The sequence below is a fragment of the Acanthopagrus latus genome, chromosome 11, assembly GCF_904848185.1.
Source record: "Acanthopagrus latus isolate v.2019 chromosome 11, fAcaLat1.1, whole genome shotgun sequence".
Lineage (NCBI taxonomy): Eukaryota > Metazoa > Chordata > Actinopteri > Spariformes > Sparidae > Acanthopagrus > Acanthopagrus latus.
In genome coordinates, this window is record NC_051049.1 from 25697906 (window position 1) to 25718697 (window position 20792).

Here is a 20792-nt window from a genome sequence, read left to right on the forward strand (position 1 = left end):
ACGGCCAGAAGTCACCTGTCAATTAATCAGCTGTTACTTCTACGTTATACAACCAAACCCAGTAACCCACACACAAGACATTGTGTCATTGTCTTACTATAATAATGGTTGAAAGGAGACCACAGAGGCTGTCACGTATATTAAACGTCATCACAACGAACACATAGACTCATCTACATACTAGTCCATCTTAACAGGCTGACTTTAGTTTTTAACTTTACAACTTGTACATTGATCAGTTTATAGAAAATATGTATAATTAATTGTACTAAGGCGCTTAGCAGTGGTGACCTTAAAGTCATGCCACCGCAATATAGTCTGTTTACAGCCTGACATTGGTTTCTTATTGTTTACTCCTAGAGAAAATCACAAAAGTGGAATTTCAATCATCACTGAAGATTATCTTGCTGAACAAAACGTTTGAGTATCAATCCAATTCAAAAGTCTCATAGGCTTTTTGTCAAGGCTAACTTCCAGGTTAGCCAACAATAATACTCATCCCTACACCACTCTATTGTCAACGTATCGAAGCTGTCCAATATTAAAACGCTGTGACTGTTTTTCTAAAGTGACATGAAAAATGAACTAAATCATACTTATGTTTACCCTGCTCATTAAGTGGAAACAATAGCAGAAGTGGTTGCTAACTGCTTTATGCTTGTAGCAACAACTGGCACAGTTCCACTGTGGTTTAACTGATGCTGTGGCATCCAGCCTTCTTCAGATCTGTGACCTGACTGACAGGCATCTTTTACCACTCCATCAGCGCTCCTGAAACATCCCTTGTGTTTTGATAATCTAGTTTTCCAAGCGATCAGCTGACACTGAACAAAAACAGCCATTGTGCTAGCAGTCTGAAGCTAATGTGTTGCTAACATAACACTCTAATTAACTGTTCAATTGGCTAAAATGTATTTTATTCTTTTTATCTTAACTCTTCCTGGCAGGAAGAAGAATGTTGCTACAGCTAGTCTGCTTTAGCGCATCCATTGTTTTATTTTGTTACTGTCCTGCAAACATCTTTGGTCTAAGTGTGGAATCTTGTCTCTTTTTTCAGATTTGCAATCACAGTGTTTCCATTAGCTGTCCGACACTGTTTTCTCAGCTTCAAAATGGCATCCAGCAAAAATGTTTGAAGGCCAACTCTGGCGTCTTCACCAAGATTCTTTTTTTTCCTTTGCAGGTAAAAGATTGTAAAAGATTCCAAAGAAGAATCTATACTTTCATGGTAACATTCTTGTCCTCCACTTCATCTTACAGTCAGCTTATAATTGTTAAACCTGTTACAGCATCGTGGTAGCTATTGCATTGGGGTAGAGCCAAAAACACATCAGCCGCCTGTAAGGCCGTAGCCTGCTGCCGAAAGCACTACACTGCTCTGAAGATCAAATCAGAATACCAACCAGGAATTTCTGGCTTTCTTTCTGACGTAACTCTCAGTCATGCACCACTGTACCTTGAAAGTGACCGCTGAAGAATGTTGATTTGAAAAGGTTGTAATGGGTTTTTCCTTTCTATTCTGAGGCAACTTTCCACCATCTATGTACAGACTGTTTCCCTGACAGAAGGTGCTCTCAGCTGTCCACAGCCTATTCATCACTGCAACAGGCAGGCTGACTTAATGTCTGCTAGCTCCGCAGAGAGACAGATGTGATGACGGAGCACACGGTTGGCTCGGGCAGCAGGTGTGTGTGCATGAGTGTGTGTGCGCAGACAGAGACAGAGAGATAGTCTTTTATCTTTCATCCTGCCGGTTGGGTCAGGATATGATCGATGGGTTGAATGACTGAGTTTACTATTAGAACAACTACGAGTTGTGTTTTTTGAAATTTTGACGTGATAAAAATTGCTCCGTGTCGGCCAGAAGTCCTGAGCCTAACAAGTGAATCCTGATGAATGCTTTTGTTGCGTGTCAATAAACCCTATTTTGTTTTGGTACAAGGTGGCGTGGAGCTCTGGAAACTGAACAACACTTGTTTAAAACATTGCAAAGAGCATGCTACATATCTGTATATATCCACAGCCAGTAACTGGTTAGCTTAGCTTGGCATTCAATTCTGCATAGTGTCAACTTAAGTTCCAAACATAGCACCAGGCTTCCTCTAGATGTGGTCAGGCAGGTCTGATCACAAAGCGACTTGCAAGCATTCGCAAACCTAATCCAAACAACATGTCCAGATACAGATCTAAATTGGTCTGTAAAGCTGTAAATTGGATGTGATGAACACCTGTGTCTTGGGGGTTGAGTGTCAGGCTGGCCCTGTGCAGTCACCAGATGAGTCCATGCCAGGCTCAGCTTTATATTAACTATGTCCGTAATGCACTTCTGTCTGTCGAAAATAATATCAGTCTACATTCCAAACTCCGACATTTTCCACGTCTTTGGTTGCAACATCTACATACTTCGGCACTGTTGAACATCGCCCTGTTGAGAAACGTTTGCCGATAAGGGGACACAAAGGTGAGCTGTGAGAACCGCCGGCGCTGAGCTGCTGGGATATCCAGCAGGTCTCTGTTAACTGGGTGGTGATGGTGCAAGCTGCTCCTAAACAAGCAGCTCATGTTTAGTCCCCGTCCAGTGGAAAAAACCTGCCTAACCTGTCCAATACTCCCTCTGCTCTGTCAGTGTGTGTGTGTGTGTGTGTGTGTGTGGGCTACTTACCTCACTGGGTGCTGCAGGAAAAACATCCGAACATTCATCAAAACAGCAAAAGCACAGATGAAGATAAGACGGGTGCTGTTTTTGCGTGACGAGTCTCAGAGAGGGTTTTCTCTGTGTGTGTGTGTGTGTGTGTGTGTGTGTGTGTCACAGTGCTCGGGAGACACAAGACAGGACATAGAGACAAAGAGCAGGCTACAACTAGTTTTAAAGCCACACGCTGCCACCAAGTCAAATATCTGTCGTTGATTGGAGCTCTCTTGGAGGCCAGATAAGAAAAGCCTCTGCAGTGTTGTCTGTACGTGGTGTTTCAAGTTTGTTTTCCCCTGAAGCCTGATAACGCACATTAAAAGGCTGCTGCAGCCGGAGCTCCTTCATGAGCAGCGTAGGTGGGCAAAGCCTCCTGGAAACAGGAATCAAAATATGGCAACGCATTCTTAAAACAAAATGTCAAAATAGGTTGTTGTCCCAGAGGTGGGAGCCACGTCACATGTTTTGCATCTCCAGATTGCCACCCCACCCTCTCTCATACGAGGTCTGGCGGCAGTAAATTCACATCTATACTACTGATGTTGTAGCAGGTAATTTTCAACAGGAGGTTGATTGTCAGCGGTAATGTAATCATGGGTACTTTAGATATTCAAATGAATAAAAACAGTATTTCTATTTCTCTGGTAAGGACAATCTAAAATAAACTGTATATAGATTTGTCTGGATTTTATCTCAGCAGTGTGTGTGGACAAATACAAATTTGCTCAATTAGTTTTTTGCTAGGGCAGCAACTTTCAACCAACAATCCCAAACCCAAAGATTCTACACTTGTTATCATAGAAAATGACTTAGGAAATCAGAAAAACTTCATATATGAGAAGTTGGGAATGTTTGTCATTTTTGTTTGAAAAATCACCGTATTAATTAATAGATAAGCAAAAAGTAGTTAATTTTCTTGAGAACACTGGCCAGACATAATTGAAATAATACAATTTCAACAGGTGTCGAAACGGTCATCAAAAAAAAAAAAAAAAACTTGATTAATGTTTCACACACTTTAATTAATGATTCATGTCCACAAATTAACAAAAGGCAAAACAAATCTGTGGCTACTGAGCCTGAAGACGTTCCCTGTTACACAGCGTTTCACAAAGACCTCTGCAGTCAGAACAACCTCCTGCTAACCTTCACAGTTCTAACCGCTGCGGTAACTTCTAATTTTCTTTGACAAATTATGGATTCATGTGCCCACATCGACAAAAAGAAATGACCCCTGACGCCTGACAGCCTTTGGGAAAACGTTTACTTTTCAGGAGTCTGAGAGAAGAGGCAACCCATCTCGTGAGTTTCACCCCGGCAAATTGAATACTGTCCCTCTCGGCTCGTGTAACAATGCAGGGTTGTTGAACTTGAAGCGAGTCCTTGGACGACACAACCTGTTATCATTTCTCCAAAATGTCGCCCAGGATCTGCCTGCCTTAGCATTACTGTAACAGAAGTGTAGCTCCTGAACAATCACAAGCGAATCTATCTCACTCTCATGCGCTGGCAGAGCGTTTCCAGCTAAGGACTAACATTCAGTGAAGTGTGAGTGGGATTTCACATATCCCCATGAAGCCTTCTGTTCTTCTCCTATTAAAAAAAAAACTTCGAAGTTAGAGTGTTAAAATGTTTGACGAGGGCTCTCGGCTTTAAAGTGTTTAAGGTTTTTTTTTTTTTTCACCCTCCAAGTCTTTCATCTCTGCCTCTCGGAGACATTTTAATATGTTGCACACTGACTGTACAGATGGTGTCGGAGGCGACAGACCAACGTGTGCGTGGCAGAGGCGTGTAATTGTGCCGTCGCTCGACTCGGCGGTTTGTTTTCCGAGCTGAGAGATGATTGGATCCGATAAGACGAACCTCTAAATATAAAGTTGTGGAATCATTAAGGCCATGTAAATATTCCCCTCCAATCCCTTTACTCTAATCCCCACCATGACCAATGAAACCATTCATTAGAAAATCATCAGCTTTGCAACATTCCAGGATTTTTTGACTTTATGCATATTTTTGTGCCAGTGTGTGTGTGTGTGTGTCTGTGTGCTCGAATGTGAGCATACAAGTGAGAGACGTGCATGTGTGTGCGAGTGTGTTTTATGTTGAGTGTCTGCAATTATGCTTCCATTTCTGCGAGTGTGTAACGCATGCATTTACTGTGCTTACCGCTTGTTGACGTAAATCACTGTGCCATTTTTATTTAGGTGTAACTGACGACATTAGGTCTAATCCTGAGGAGAAAATGTCAGACATTGTTCTTGGTCCGTTTAGTTTGGTAATGAGAATCGCTACCTGGTGTTAACATTTTGTAACCATTTTGTAAGGTCAAGAAACTGTTCGGACATTGTAATCCAGCAACCATATTGTAGCTGATCTGGTTTGAGTTTTGGTGCAGTCTCGACTTTGAGGTGTTTCCTCCATTAAGGAGGTTATGTTTTCCCTCTTGCCTGTTTGTTGGTTGGTTTGGTGGTTGGTTGGATGGTCAGACAGACTGCACAAAACCACAGAACGGATTTTCACAAAACTCAGATGGAGGATGAGTCTCGGCCCGGCATAGTCACCATTAGCTTTTGGTGCTGATGTAGGAATTTTGCTCACTTTTCGAAGGTCCACTTCGTAACAAAAGTTGATTAATCCCAACTTGTCAAACACTGATGCTTTGGGATGATGACTGACCTGCGCCACATTCCCAAAGCATCAGTATTTGAAGAGTTGGGATTGAGACTCCAAAAATCACCTTTCTAACTACGTTCATTGTTAATTTTATGAGGTTTTTTTTTACATTTTGGTTGATACCGCAGTGACTAATGGCATGGGTCTTGATATTTTATTTATTTATTTTTTAAATCAGGCATCTCTAGGTGGCTGAAATTGTGAGTGCAATTTGATGCAGCTCCTAGATTTAATTATCTTAAATCATGGTAAAGCTGTTATGGATGGTTGAAAATTGAGGGTGATTCAGGATTCAAGCTGACTGAGTTATAACGGACTGGTTGTTGCTGTGTAACTGGCTATCATAACCTTGCTTTAGCATACTGCACGGTGAGTAATTGAACGTAACTGGCTTCATCCTAAAAGTGACAAGAGCAGAGAACTGTGGCATCTCTAATGAACTAAGTGATTATGAACTGACAGCCGAGGGGCCACAAGTGGCCTGCCAAAGCTTTCCATTCAAAAAGTATTAATGAACTCAGAAAATACGCACATCTAATGTTACTCTCAAGTGAAAGGGACCAAGGGTCCATCTTGACAGCGATCGTAAGTTAGCTTGCCAACCCCTGGCAACGAGCAGCGAAGCCTGTGATTCACCGGTTGTACAGAGTCTGATTTTTCTCTTACTCCATCCTCTCTAATCGGTGGACCCATCATCAAACTCCCTGGCTGGAGCCGACAGCAGTGCATCGGCCGGGTTACAGAGGGTAACTCTGAAAGAATTGGAGAATAACTAAGCTTGTCTATTAGACAAACGATTTATCTCTCGGCTTTACTTTTGTGGCTTGTATTGAGCCTCAGATGGAGTATTCCCATTGACTTTGTGAGATCTCACTGAGGAATTTTTGTTGAGAAAAGGACTGATTCACTGGTAGCTGAACTGTGGGTTTGAATTGAGCACTGATTTCCAGAGATCTGAGAGCATGATCTAGGTAAGTACCCAGTCAGGGGTCTGTTCACACTAACAGAGGCCGTGAAGATAACTTTGATTTTGTAAGAAAGTGAAAATATTCTGTTCTTATACAAATAAACCCTGTTGTGTTAGATAAAGTTGATAAAGTGTGCATAGTGACCAAGAGTTTATTTGTAAAATGTTTCAGAAAATATGTTCAATATAATTTTTTCTCAAAGACAGACCAGTGTCCTACGTGCTTGTTTAAGCTGAAATTGTCAATTACTTGTAATGTTCTGCTAAATCCAGGGAAAACATTTGTTCTAGGAAGTTAAAGGGTCTGTGTTTCATTTGAATCTGATACCACTGTAAACAATAACACTCAAATGAAAGACATTATTAGGATATGCATTGATTCAAGTGGAGAAATGCCAGTTCAATCAATCATTTAAGGAGTCAGTGGTTTTATTGGTTGCTGTTTTTGCTATCGCATTCTAAATATTCAATTTACCAGGAAGTGATACTTCTCCGGTGAGTTTAGGCTGGTTTCACAGGTTCTTAAAAATTTACCAACACTGGTTTTGAGTTTAAGGTGGGTCCAGTCCCACAACAGACACACACAGAAATACACACACAAGCTACCTGCCAGCAAGATGGAGGAGAGGGCCTCCATTTCAGGCCAAGCAGTGGGTATCGGTGAACCTTCCCCCAGGTGTGTGTGAGTAAGAGAGAGGGCTGAGGCTCCCTCCTTGGCAGCCAGTTTGAGGAAAGATTATCTTGACAAATTGGATAAACATCTTGTGTGTGACAGGATGCTGATGGAGGGTCCGCCTGCACACACACACACACACACACACACACACACACACACACACACACACACACACACACACACACACACACACAGACACACACAGTCACACACACCTGGGTTTGCTGGTTTGTTTAGCCACAGATTGTGCGTATGTTTGCATGTGTGTGTGTGTGTGTGTGTGTGTGTGTGTGTGTGTGTGTGTGTGAACCCAGCCTAAAGGCAGGTAACAACAGGTCTCCCTCCTCAAACAGAGCATGCAGGTTCTCAGGTGTGTCTGCCTGCTCTGCCTCAAATACTCACTTTACTTTGTGCGTGTGTGTGGGAGAGAGAGAGAGAGAGAGAGTTTTGTATTTGAGTTCATATATATATTTTTTTTTTCAAAAGAGCAAGATCTATAGTTGAACATCATAAAAGTAAAGAATCAAACAGAACTACATACTGAAAACACACTGCACCCATTAATACTAATTGAGAATGACTGCTCAAGTGAATGTGTTCCCCTGACTAATAACAGCTCTATGATACATTTATATATGTGAAATATATAGATGGGAGACTCTCATGTGCGCACTCAAAATAGTAAAAAAACACACATTTTCATTGCTTATTTTAGAGCATTTATCACCATTTTCATTAAAAAAAAACTCCCAAAGACTGATTATTATTATTATTATTTTTTTTTTTCCAAAGGTTTTGGTTTGGCAAATTTGATTTTACTGGTATTTTCATCTAACAATCTACATTCTTAAATGTACTTAAACGTTAAAATCCCTTCACTGATGTTGAGCCAAATTAACCATGCATCCGTTGGCATGGTGCCTCCTCATCTGGGCGAATCTGGACACTTCCAAAGCCCTGCAGAGCTCTGACAGTGAGGCTTGTTATGTTAGATCTTTACTTGGCCGCTGACTCAGAGGTTGACTTAGGATTTAACAGTCACGACTTAGAAGTTGCACAACAATGACCTCTGTAACTTTTATGCCTACTTTGATAGCAGAGTTCATTTTTAAAATAATTAATACCCTGAGTGATACAGTTTTATAGCAGGCTGCCTTAACCGCACATACTCTCAGATATCCAGTGGGAAACATGGCGTTCAATCTAAACACATGCAGACACATACAGTATATACCCACAGACGCTGGAGTCATGCAGAGGTTAATGTATCCACTCCCATCCTCTTTATAGTCCCACTTTGACGGGTCCCTCTCTTCTTAAACCCAGGATTTGGCTATTCGTTATCGCTCTCCCTCTCTTCTTCCATCTTTCTGCCGCTCTCTGCTCCACAGGGGGGTTCGCCGCTCTCACATTTGGAGGATTTTCAGGGCCACTTTTGTCTTAATTAAACCAACTGCCCATCGTCATCAGAAGAACAGATATGACTGTGGTTCAGAGAGGGACACTGAAAACTCTGTGTGTACATATGTGTGTGTGTGTGTGTGGGTGGGTGGGTGGCACAGAGAGGTCAGGGGCTTTACTGTTAGCATAGCAGCTCCATGCTTGATACTCTTACATTCACACGTTCCATTTTAGGCATTCAGCCAATGCTCTTATCCAGAGTGACATAAAATAAGTAAAAGCCAACATTACGCCCCCCCGTCTTGGTCTGTGGCCGAGTATTAAGATTCTTTCAAAGCAGAACATGACCGGCGAACCCAGCAGGGTGATGGTTTTGAATCTGCAGCGCTGTCCTATAAATATATGTGTTTTTCTTGATCATGAAAAATTTTCATTTTACAAGCCAGTTCTTTAATGATCAACTTAAAATAGTTTATGGACATAGAGCACAACAGTATTAGTTAGCAGAAGAGAACACAACACTGCATCCAGAGTATAAAGAGCAACTATATCTGGTCCATTAGATAATTATCTGTCAGTATCTAAGACCTGGTGTTTCTTGTTATTAGTTGTCAGTCTGGTTCATTGGTACAAGCAGGAAAATGCCATGAGATTGAGATAACCATGAAGTTAGTTCGTCTCATGCTGGCATTGTGCCTAACCAGACCTGTCACCTCTGCAGGCACGACACAGACGGAGGCTTCAAAACGAAATCCAGTTTGGGCATCCACTGTCATCAACGTCACAGCAGAGAAAATAGTGTCTCCACCATTATCATCTGCAGCAATAACAGTGTACTTGAATGTGATAACAGGAATATCCTCCATATACAGAGCTCAATCCTTATCTACACAAAATGTAACAGTTACAGAAGTGTTATGATAAGGTTATTAGTTTTGCCAATTAGAGTGTGCGTAGGAGGAGACTGGAGAGTCTGACTCATTATCCACTGATGTGACACACCTGGAAAGATCGAGGAGAACAACATGAGAGTAATATGCAATGGGCATATGTCAAGACGGTCTTGACAGGGTGCTGTCGAATGTGTTGTTTTAATTGTGCAACAGTGTGGAGCTTTGCCATCCAAACGTTTATGCACAAAATAAAATAAACAGTGCAGAGCGGGTTGGCCTCAGTTAGGCGACGCCGATGGACTAGAAGGGCCAGTGTCGCCTGCACTATAGCTTCACAAACAGACAGGCAGCGTCAGGCTGTCAGGCAAGTTACCTGTAATGTCAGCAATGTTTTTAAAAATGTTCCACTGTATGTTTTACCACCGATCCAGAGTAAACAGAAAGTGCATTCTAGGATGTGTCTGGACCGTCATGATGTCACTTTGATTATTTCTAATGTCAAAGCCGATATACAGTGCTTTGAATTAAGCAGATATAGAAAGTTGCTTTAGTCACACTGGGTTGTGTGTTGAGGGGAAGTGTCAGTGGAGCAGTGGGGAGGTTACAGGGTGGTGCTGATAGCCACTACAGGCCACAGAGACAGAGTCTGTACACTGAGATACAACTGTTCACTATTAGGATTTTGGCAAGCAATGGTCAGTGTAGACCCTCGCCCTCTTCACTTTCTCTCTCTCTCTCTCTCTCACACACACACACACACACACACACAAACACACAAGAACATACATGCACACTCTAAATAACACCACTGTTGTCAAAACCTACTCAGGACAATGTTGCCAGTCTGCTTTGCTAAAAATACTCCAAGCAAACAACATCCTCTGTCCTGTGTGTGTGTGTGTGTGTGTGTGTGTGTGTGAGAGAGAGAGAGAGAGAGAGAGAGAGAGAGAGCAAGTGAAAGAGGCCACTAATCAACTAACAAAGAGCTTGTAGAAGAGAAGAGAAGAGATGAGTAGAGTAGAGTAGAGTAGAGTAGAGTAGAGTAGAGAAGAGAAGAGAAGAGAAGAGAAGAGAAGAGAAGACTAGAGAAGAGAAGACAAGAGAAGACAAGAGAAGAGAAGAGAAGAGAAGAGAAGAGTGGTGACAGAGAGAGGCCACAGAGAGACAGAGAAGATAAATGAATAGATAAGAGTGAGGAGCTGAAAAGGCCAAAGTCATGACAAAGCAGAGTAAAAGTCAGAATAAAAGTCAAACACACTCTTCATAATATTGTATATTACATAGGTGGTTATTAAGCAGATGGAGTTATGAATGAGTAAATAGCCAGAGGGATGCATGTCCATTCACTGTCTCAAACGTTTACTAGTTTGGCTTTACAGATAGTTTTGCCTAGTCGACCAATGATGCATCCAAACAATATAGGAATCGTTGAGACTGTTAAGCTTGATTTATGTTTCAGCATCGAATCACCACCATAAGTAAGGTGTAGCCTGACATGCACCTCCCCAGAAACACATAGATATAATTGTGCCTTACAGCAACACAGACCCTAACAACTGTGACTGTTTGCTTGGAAGCATCACCTGCTCCAGCTTCTCCTCCTGTGCTAATGAAAGAGGGATTGTGACCTGTAGTTTCCCCAGTAAACACACCACGGTCATTCTGGCTTGGCGTGTATGGAGAGACGTCTCTACCTGCAGACACTTACTTTGCCTGTCCTTTCTCTGCAGCCCAGAGACACGGCTGTGAGCTGAATGGGTCGGTGTGTTTAAAGGGGAAAGAACGGCTGGCAAATCGCTCACCAAGATAAATGTATAAGTGCTCGCTGTGTATAAGTGCTCGCTGTGTATAAGTGCTCGCTATGACATAGCCCATTTGAGCAAGTTATGTCATTGGCTCTTCATAGAGCCTATGTGCAGCCATACATCAGCCTTTAGTCTGACAGGGGGCTACCGGAGCCTTGCTTCTTTCAAAAATTACACGCATTCTTAACTGTAGCTTGAGTTTCTTGTTACATGGTATGGCCTGACCCTGTGGTAGGCCCAGACAGTAAAATTGTTGCGGCCCAGATCTGGCCCACATCAGACAAGTTCATCTGACCCACATACCGCATGGAATGATGGCACTTGGGCAGCCCACTCCTGTTTGGCAGATCTGTCTAAAGTGTTCAGACTGAACACACCATCATACATTAACAATCTGCGATGCAATCCGTATTACAGCTTTTGTTGAAAGATAAACTAGGAGTGAAAGTGCCTCAACAATGAGGGATTGCTTCCTGTATAAATATATCTACAAATTGACAGCAAATTGTCATCTATCTTATTATTATTTTCTACTAAACAGTCTATCTGAGCCATCTTGCGTCTGACGCTAGTGGACCAGATCTGCGTGTTGAGTTCTGGAGGACTGTGGTCCGTTTTCTCCAGTGCCAGTGCTGGGCTAATTTACAGTTTAAAGACAGGAAATGACCATAATCCCCTGAGCTTCCCTTAATCTGCAAACTCTTTCTGTTCTTCATGCTCCAAATGATTGGGCGACACACACACACACACACACACACACACACACACACACACACACACACACACACACACACACACACACACACACACACACAACCCACAAGCATACACACACCTTCACACTCATAAGCAGTCATGAGCTGCTCAGTGGTCAATGGTTAAGGAGATCCCGTTCAAGGTGATTAAGCCTTCTCTCCGAGACAACAAAGAAATAATCCAGAACACTGTGACATCACGCCCACTGGGACTGACTGTAATATCTGAGTAGCTGCATGGCTGCTGTTCACCCTCAGCACTTTAAGTCAAGAGGCTAACCTGTAACAGAAAGCTTCTGAACATGTATCTTAATATCACTCTTTGTGATCGCATGTTTCCTCATGTTGGGAATGTTTTCCAAAAGCAGAAGAGAGGTTTGCAGTTTATTAGGCTGCACCGGAGCCATGTGTCTAAAATATCGTTTGGCTTTCAGTGTCATACTGTGGACCCAAAACAATTGGCCAGCTGCTGAGTCCGTTCCAGTAGATTTTTCGGATGTGGGCCGTCTCACCTTGGTGATGATATGGAGGATGCTGTTTGGGCCAGCAACACTTAGCTCTGAGTGCTGCCAAGGTACACGGCGTCCTCCTGTGAAATGCCTTTCGGCCTGTTTCTAAGTGGTTAATGTGGTGTCTGTTGCTGAGGCAACACAGCACCCGCCAAAATGCTGTTTTAGATTTTTGGCAGCGCTAAGCATCCATTTTCACAAAATAAAAAGCGTAAACACGTACACAAGTATTCGCAGTGAAGCGGTTTGATTTTCCACACCGGCACCCCCCACTGAGCTGTGGGACCACAACACACACCTCGCTGTGAGGGGTAGTCATGTGATACCAGCTCTCCTTTCAGGTATTATGGCCATTACAGCATTTTCACACTTTGGTTGATATTTTTTAATGGACAAATGTGCTTTTAAATAACAATAAATTCCTGTTGGCTGCGCAAATTCAAGACAAATTTGAAAAATTCCACTTTTGTGTGATACTAATCAAGCGATTGGCCACAATCCCAGTGTGGGCTGCCCTGTGATGGAGCATTAGATTAGGGGCTGTTTGATTTGAGAGCTGGACGAAGGCACTTTGCTGTGACTCCTTCTCTCCATCTTTGTTTCATTATGTTTTTGCCTAAGAAGAGACCAAAGAGGTTCGGCAGGAAAAACTTTCAAGACTTTAATTACATGATGTGATTGTGTGGTGTTTCTTCAGCGTGGAACCTTCAGCAGATACGTTCACACCCGGTGTTTCTGAACCACACAATTCACATCCGAAGCCCAGGTTTAGTGTCAGTGCAGGACGCAAGGCACAAAGTACAACTGTGAAGGTCAAAGTTGCCTGATGGCTGTGAAATAAATCAGACTTTAATGCAGGAGACTAGACATTGCACCCTTTCCTTTACCTTAACCGAGTGTTTTGTTGTCTAACCCACAGCACACACTGGGTGTTTCGCTGCCTTCTCTGGCTGAAAGTGTCAACCCTGTTCCACCTCTGGATTCTGGAGGAACAACTGCACATCACTGCAACAAGGTGAGAAGTTCAAAAAGATAGAGATAAAAGTGATAAGTTTTTCAAGGGATGTTAAGTAACTTTTTAACAGTGTTTTATTTGCCGTGGTCCTTCCCTAACCTTCATTATACCGGAATAAATACTGGTGATTCCTGATGGCCTGTTCAAAAGCTCGAACGCTGCGCTGCACATAAAAAGAAACAGTTTGTTTGCAAATTCTTGCATTCTGTTTTCATGAGTGCTGTCAGCGCTTTCACCTGTGTCAGCGCTTTCACCTCTGTCCATTTGTCTGTTCGCTTGTTTTGCCATCTTTGGTAGATTAATTTGTCCGCAGGATTACACAAAAAGTACTGACAGAGTTCCACAAAACTGCAGCCCAGAAAAGATCCCATTCACTTTTGGTACTTTGGTACAGTGCTGCCACAAGATAAAGCAGAAAATTGAACACAAAATAACATTGCAACATAAAAGTTCAGTTTTAACGTATCTTTAGTTTGCAGAAATGTACTTTGTCAACATTTATAGCGACTGATGTGAGAAGTGACACAAAATATGAGCACAAATATTATATAACACACTGAAATTCCATAAAACTAAGAGAAAATTCAACAATGATCAGTTCAAAGAATTTTGATTTGCATATGGATTTAACAATGAAACCTATAAATAATAATCCTTACATGTACTGTATATAAAAGGCCTGAAAGCGGAGATGGAGGGAGATGGGAGGAGACAGAGACACACAGAAAAGTCTGTGAATTCTTTCCTGTTGTGATGAGCAGAAAAAGACTCTTGTCTGCTGTTGTCTCTCACACTGAGACTGTATTGTGTTTTGTGTTCGTGGCAATCAATGCCATCAACTCCAGTCACTGCCTGCACTTCATTAAGACTCTGTTCTATTGCTCATTCAGCAAGGACTGGAGATGAAATGACATGACACAGTTTGATTGAATTACATTATTTTACATTCTATTCTGAGAAGGTGGGCGAAGAGTGACGTGAGGTTATTCGGAGGAGATGGGAAGTGATGGAATTAGATGATGATGAAACGGAGCAAAATGGGGGTGCGATAAGATGAGATGGAGGAAGATTAAGAGAGATGAGAAGAAGTCAGAGGGGAAGTGAGGAAATAAATTCACGGGGCAAAAGGGTAAGATGATACAACGCGTGATAGTAAAACATTTCTAGAAACTCTAGTTTAACTGTACAATAAGTGAGTTTTTTATTATTGTTATTATTATATTACATGTTTTGGTCTCTGTGATACACTTATTCTGTCAGTGTACTAATAGTTTCATATTTTCTGGAGGAATAAATATGAATTTGATATATATGTATAATGTTGTCAGTATGTTAGCATGTGTACCTCGTTGGATCCCTTGTAGGCCTGTAAGCCTGTTGTTGTTCACAATCTGTTTCCTTGTAGTGTATAATGTTTACTGTTTTATGGTCATGTTAGAATTCTGCTTGAATTCACAGTAGCTGGTGTTTGTTAACAGAGAAGCCTTTTGTTGCTCCAGAGGAAGCGGCCCACAATCTGATAAATTGCCTCCAGTGATGTCGTTCAGTGGCTAAGTTGCATTTTGGGTAATGTAGATGCCATGTTTTGAAAAGGAAGAAGAATGCTTGAAATAAAAAAAAAAAAAACGTCTGGTTCAGTATCTTATTTTTAACCTGTGGAGTCCAGCAGCGTTACAGGACTGCAATGCTAGACTAGTGGACTGCTTTTACAAAACCTGGTGCCTTAAACACCCACAATGCAACTTCGCTCCTGAGTGTCAATATTAGAGGAGATGTATCAGATTACATGCAGCTTTCTCTGGAGCCACAAAAGACTTTATACAACTTTTCCACATATGCAGTATGAATAAACACACTTTTAATGTGTAAAATTGGCGGGGTTACCCTTTAACTTAACTAATTACCAGAAGGCCACGAGACAACATGCTGTAGTTCAGCCTTCCTATTGCTGTAAAATGTATCTCATCTATCCTGACTGCACTGTCAAAATGTCAGGAAGTATGCCTTAAGTTTATCTTTAATTCCTGTGACATGTTTGATTCAAATATCACAATACTGGAGAAAGTGTTTGCACTTTCTCCAATATTGGAGACAATAATCATTAACAACACATTTGCATGCCTGTCTGTGCCACATTATTGTCTGTAGACAATCGTGCGATTTGGTGAACCGGAGGCTGAGTGTGTGGCACCAATTCACTCTGTGGCTGCTGGGCTATTCAGCCTCTCTCAAAGGAGAAACTGATGACTTACACACACTCTCACACATTTATCGGCCAAGTGAGTAGGCACATTTGTCTGTTTGTGAGTGTGAGTGTGTGTGTGTGTGTGTGTGTGTGTGTGTGTGTGTGTGTGTGTGTGTGTGTGTGTGTGTGTGTGTGTGTGTGTGAGTGAATGAGTGAGAGAGACAGAGAGAGAGAGAGAGAGAGAGAGAGAGAGAGAGAACCTTGAGAAGCCTAAAGGGGAAATCTAGATTTTCTTAAAGCTTTTTAATAAAAGAGTCAGGCCCCAGGACATCAAGTTTGAAGTTATATGATCTTTCCTAAAATCTCTGCTGAGTTCATCATTTGTGGAGTTACAGTTCAGAGAGTCACGAACCCAGTAAAATTCCACACTTGGAAAAATGTGTTAATTTGGGGGGGAAAAAATGAGGAAAACTGATGCATTACTGAAAATTATGGGATACTAAAAGTCAAAATGATGAGCTAAAATGTCAAAATTGATCAAATGATCAAAACAAACTGATAAATAAAAAACTAAATAAATACGATTTTGGAGATCTGCTAGCTGGTCGCTATTCTGCAGATGATCTCACAGTTTACCAAACAGCATTTTGGTGATTTATTTCAGGGTTAGGTGTGGCTGTCAGACTGTCTCCCTCCTACGACCTCACAGATAATTAGCAGGAGTCTCCTTCGAGGGTGAAATCAGATTTTTGTTTCTTTGCTTCAACAGCCAGACAGAGAGAGAGAGAGAGAGAGAGAGAGAGAGAGGAAGGGAGTGAGGAAGACAGCTGCCTTCTCGCTGACCTTACTGCTGAACTGTTATAATGTTAAACCATTTTTCTTTCACTTTCTCATTCATACAGTGTGTGCGTCTGTGAGTGTGTGTGTGTGTGTGTGTGTGTGTGTGTGTGTGTGTGTGTGAGAGAGTGTGTGTGTGATAGAGAGAGGGGTGAGATGAAGAGAGTATTCCAGAGGGCTTAAGGGCATTTCACAATGTTAAAGGGGTAGGTTTTCAATTACAGTGTGTGTGCATGTGTGTGGTTGTGTGTGTGTGGTTGAGTGTGTGTGTGTGTGTGTGTGTGTGTGTGTGTGTGTGTGTGTGTGTGTGTGTGTGTGTGTGTGAGTGTTCACATGCTCTATGACAAACCTCTGAGCCACCTATACACCCCTCTGCCACCAGCCGCCATGCACACAGCGGCACACGGTTTTCTAACTGACGGGATAATACGCCACACAGTTTGTTTTGTCTTACAGGAGACGTGAGGCTGTTTTTGACGTCAGTGTGATTACAGTAAGTACAGGAGACCACACTGAGGCTAACAGCCGCCGCTGCCGTCTACACTTCATTCTACAATCTGTGTCACCAGCTCGGATATGGCAGAAAATCTGCTGCTGCACGGAGACTGTTCCTCAGCAGAGAAATGACAACATCAGCTGTTTGTTCAAAGGCCTCATGATGATCTGAAATGGGAGACTGCATCCTGTACCCTGCCAGCATCCCTCCCAGTGTTTCCTCTCTTGATTGTGACCACAGGAGTTCCATAAACTGCCAAACCAAATCTAAACTACAGTCAGTGACGGACATGGTATTTGCAACAGACCTCCCATACTGAAGTAGACTTTTCAAGTGTCTTTACTTTGCTTGAGTATTTATTTTTCTGACCACTCTTTACTTTTGCTCTCCACATTTTAACAGAAATATCTGTACTTTTACTCGTAACACTTTCGAAACAGGCTCGTTACTTCAGTTTTAATGGATTTGAGTACTATTTGTTATACCTGTACTGCATCATTGCAGCCGCCTTCCCAACATGACAAGATTGATTTCAGTCTATCAGTACGTATCGCGCACGTCAGACATAGTGAGATGAAACTACATGAAAGACGTAACAAAACTTAAACAGACAGAGATGGAGGCTGGACTTTGGAGGAAAGGCGTGTCTGCATATCTGCAGAGACCCTCCAGCCCTCTGCCTGGATTTTCTCATTTTTTCACTTTGTTGCTGCTCTGGACGCTTCACCAACAAAGGATGTGGGAATTTGTCGTCCTGGAAATCAGACTCAACAATCAGTTATCTTTGTGGTGCATTTAGGAACAGCTGGGACAGATCCAGCTGATTCTACCCTCAAGTTTGATAAGTCTTTAAATTATATTGATACGACATGAGCTTCAGTTAGCTTTGAAACATCCTTCAGATGGAAACTTTTTACTTTTACTCTGAGTGCATGTCAGAGCCTATACTTCATGGCTTCTACTTGAGCACATAATAATACAACAGGAAGTCGGTGCTGAGGGCTCAGTCTATAATGTTGTATAGTAAATGGTACAGGTTATTTTTTGTTTCACCTGAATGCAATGGTAGAGGGGAGGTGGAGTGTCACAGTCAATGGCTGAATGTTTTCAATAACACCTTAAAAATGTTGGCATCTGATCGTTATTGACAATGATTCACAACATTACATGGAGGCTGTATATACTGTAGGTCATAGCAGCCACATCAACTACAGTCCCCAGCAAGGTGATGAAGAGGGAGATAAAGTCTCCAGACCCCCTTAAAAAACCTGTCAATTTTGTGAGTTGTTGAGCTGGAAGAAACTTTATAAACTCAGTGAAACGCTGCCAATGACACATTCTCAATCATTTTGGCCTTCTTGTAAATTCGGCGAATGTTATAGCCTCATTTCAGGGAGTGCCGCAGCCCCCTCAGCATCCCCAGGCCCTGCATCCACCGGCCTTTCACCGGGATGAAAAGAGCCCTGCAAAGCCACAGCCACAACCACAGTGCATACTAAACCAGCTGCACCGCACGGAGGAAACAGCTTCTCTTCAAAACGTTTCACGAGCTGAGAAAATGTTTTCAGCTTCGTGGCAATGCTTCTTTTGAAATATTTCAAAATTCAAAAACACCTCATTTGCAGATAAGTGGTTTTCACTGGACAGTTAGGAAAATAGCACAGCACAGACAATAATAGCAATACTACTACTACTACTAATGATAATAATAATAATAATAACAACAATAATGATAATAATAATAATAACTGTCTACCTCGTGTCGTCAATGCATCTCTTCGCGACCTTCTCAATGATGTCATCATATCTCCATCCTCCATCAGCAGATTCATAGACTTGAACTTTGATGTGGAAAGTCCTTCACATGCCACGTGAGTCAGGAGAGAGTCAACACACAGTCTATTTGTGGACTATAACATGACATGCATGTAGGAGACAGCAGCACAGAGAGCACTTCATGCAGGTCGCACATGTGAAGACGCACCTGCTGCTCCGCTCCTGCTCCAGCGTCCTCCGCTTTTCTCATCCTCGTGTCAGTAAATCCTTCATCTTCAGCCGAGAGAGCTCCGGTTGTTTATTCCTTGTTTTTTTCCGCTTCCTGCCTGGCGTGTCCCGGGCAAGCTGTAACACCGGCGCCCTGTCACCTCCGCCTCGCTCCACCTTTCCACTTACTACATCCAGGTGATCACTGGCGAATCCCCCATAATCCCCTGGGTGCATTTCAAGAGAAAGTGTTTATTGCACGGTACAACCACCAAACAGATGTGTGTGTATAGAAGCGCTTATTTAAATAATTAAAGGGGTAATGTGCAGTTTTGGAGAAGAAATTCAAACTCGGAATGAAATTTGTACACTGTTGATGAGGTTATACCATAAACTTCTAAACATGGATTTTTCTATAACTGATAAACAAGCAGTTCTCAGAGGAATATATGGTCCCAGAACGCTGTTCAACATGTGGCAGGGTCTGCCTCATATAAACGAAATAAAACAGTATGAAACTCTGTTGTCCTTTAAGTTGAGTTTGTTTATTCATGACAACAAAGATAGTGAGTCTATTTAGCTTAATTTGTTTAGGAATATAAAATATATAAAAGAATAAATCAGTCTCTTCTTATTAACAGTTATCCCCCAAAAAATGTAGTGCACCTCGAGAGAAAAACACACACTTCTGACCGGCCCAGTCTGAGCAGCCCAAGCAGCCCATCGTTCTGGCATTTGCCCAGATTCCAGATGGCCAACCCGTCACTGGTTTTGAGGATTTGTCGGCTTCATATTACAAAAAAATGGAAGAATTTGCTGTTTCCCACTCAGAGGTAATCACACTGGCTGTAATGAAGGCACAAAAAAGATAATTAAGGGGAAAATGAACTCCACACAATTATTGTGTGCCAGTTTAGAGGATCGTCTGTGTGCGTGAAGTGTCAAAATTAGATATGCAATGCCTTTCTGATCTTAAGAAAACACTTACCATTACGCTTTTTTATTTTACTTGATTGAAAAAGGGAACAATTCACAAAGAATTCAGGGAAACTGAACAGCGGCACATGCAAAACAAATACAGACTTCAGTGGACACAGGTTTCAGGGGCCCTCGTGGATCATCGCTCTCTTCTGTTTTACTGTCATGTCTGTACTGTATAGATCAGTTACTGGTTCAGTTACTCGTCTTCTGGTCATGCAATTATCTCTAGCTCATAAATGAGAGTCTCAAATAACAGTAATTCCCAAAATGTCACTATTCATATAAGATATTAAATAAACAATACAAGGAAGCTGTTTCACATCAACCTGTTGCCACATTCTGACACAACCCCTTTTTTCTTTTCTTTACTGGACTGTTTTCAGAGTTGGGAGTTCCCCCAATCGAGGTCTGACAGATGCTCATCAGCTCCATGCTCATCTTCACAGCAAAAGACAACGCATTGCTGAGTCAAACAACTTCCCCTGCCGGCACAGAGACAATACACACAGCATCTAATCACACCAGAAGCTGCTGTCAAATGTGCCAACAAGGTGGCTCATTGTTATAAATGGATGCTGAAGATTTTGGCTCGGTGTGATTCTCTCAGAGGCGTCCACCTTCATCGTCTTTGTCAGCAGGTCGACGAAGCTGTCTGAGTCACACGGCATCAGCACAGGCATCTTCTCCCGAGGCGCCTCGTACCGGATCAGAATAAAAGAAAAATGGTTAGAAAATCTGAAGGTGTTTGTGGCCTTTTTTTAACAATGTTTCCTAAAAGAGACATCCTCCCTCCTCCGATCACTCAGGCTGACAGTCGTGCCCGCGTTGCAGGCAAAATGTCCTGGTCGTCAGTCATGGTACAAATGACCTCTGCTGTTGATCTGTTTCACTTGAGAGGACAGAATGGAAGGAATTTAGACAACATCA

General features: G+C 42.2%; 1 long non-coding RNA gene across 2 annotated transcripts; it reads left to right on the forward strand.

The window, feature by feature from the left end:
- The first annotated feature begins 1288 nt into the window (after positions 1 to 1288).
- Positions 1289 to 20552, forward strand: LOC119028819. Of its 2 annotated transcripts, none has more exons than XR_005077807.1 (3): positions 1289 to 1685; positions 13288 to 13383; positions 20249 to 20552. It is a non-coding gene; the product is annotated as an uncharacterized LOC119028819 (long non-coding RNA). The 2 variants fall into 2 exon arrangements; XR_005077808.1 differs by lacking the exon at positions 20249 to 20552 and adding an exon at positions 15532 to 15671.
- Positions 20553 to 20792: the final 240 nt, after the last annotated feature.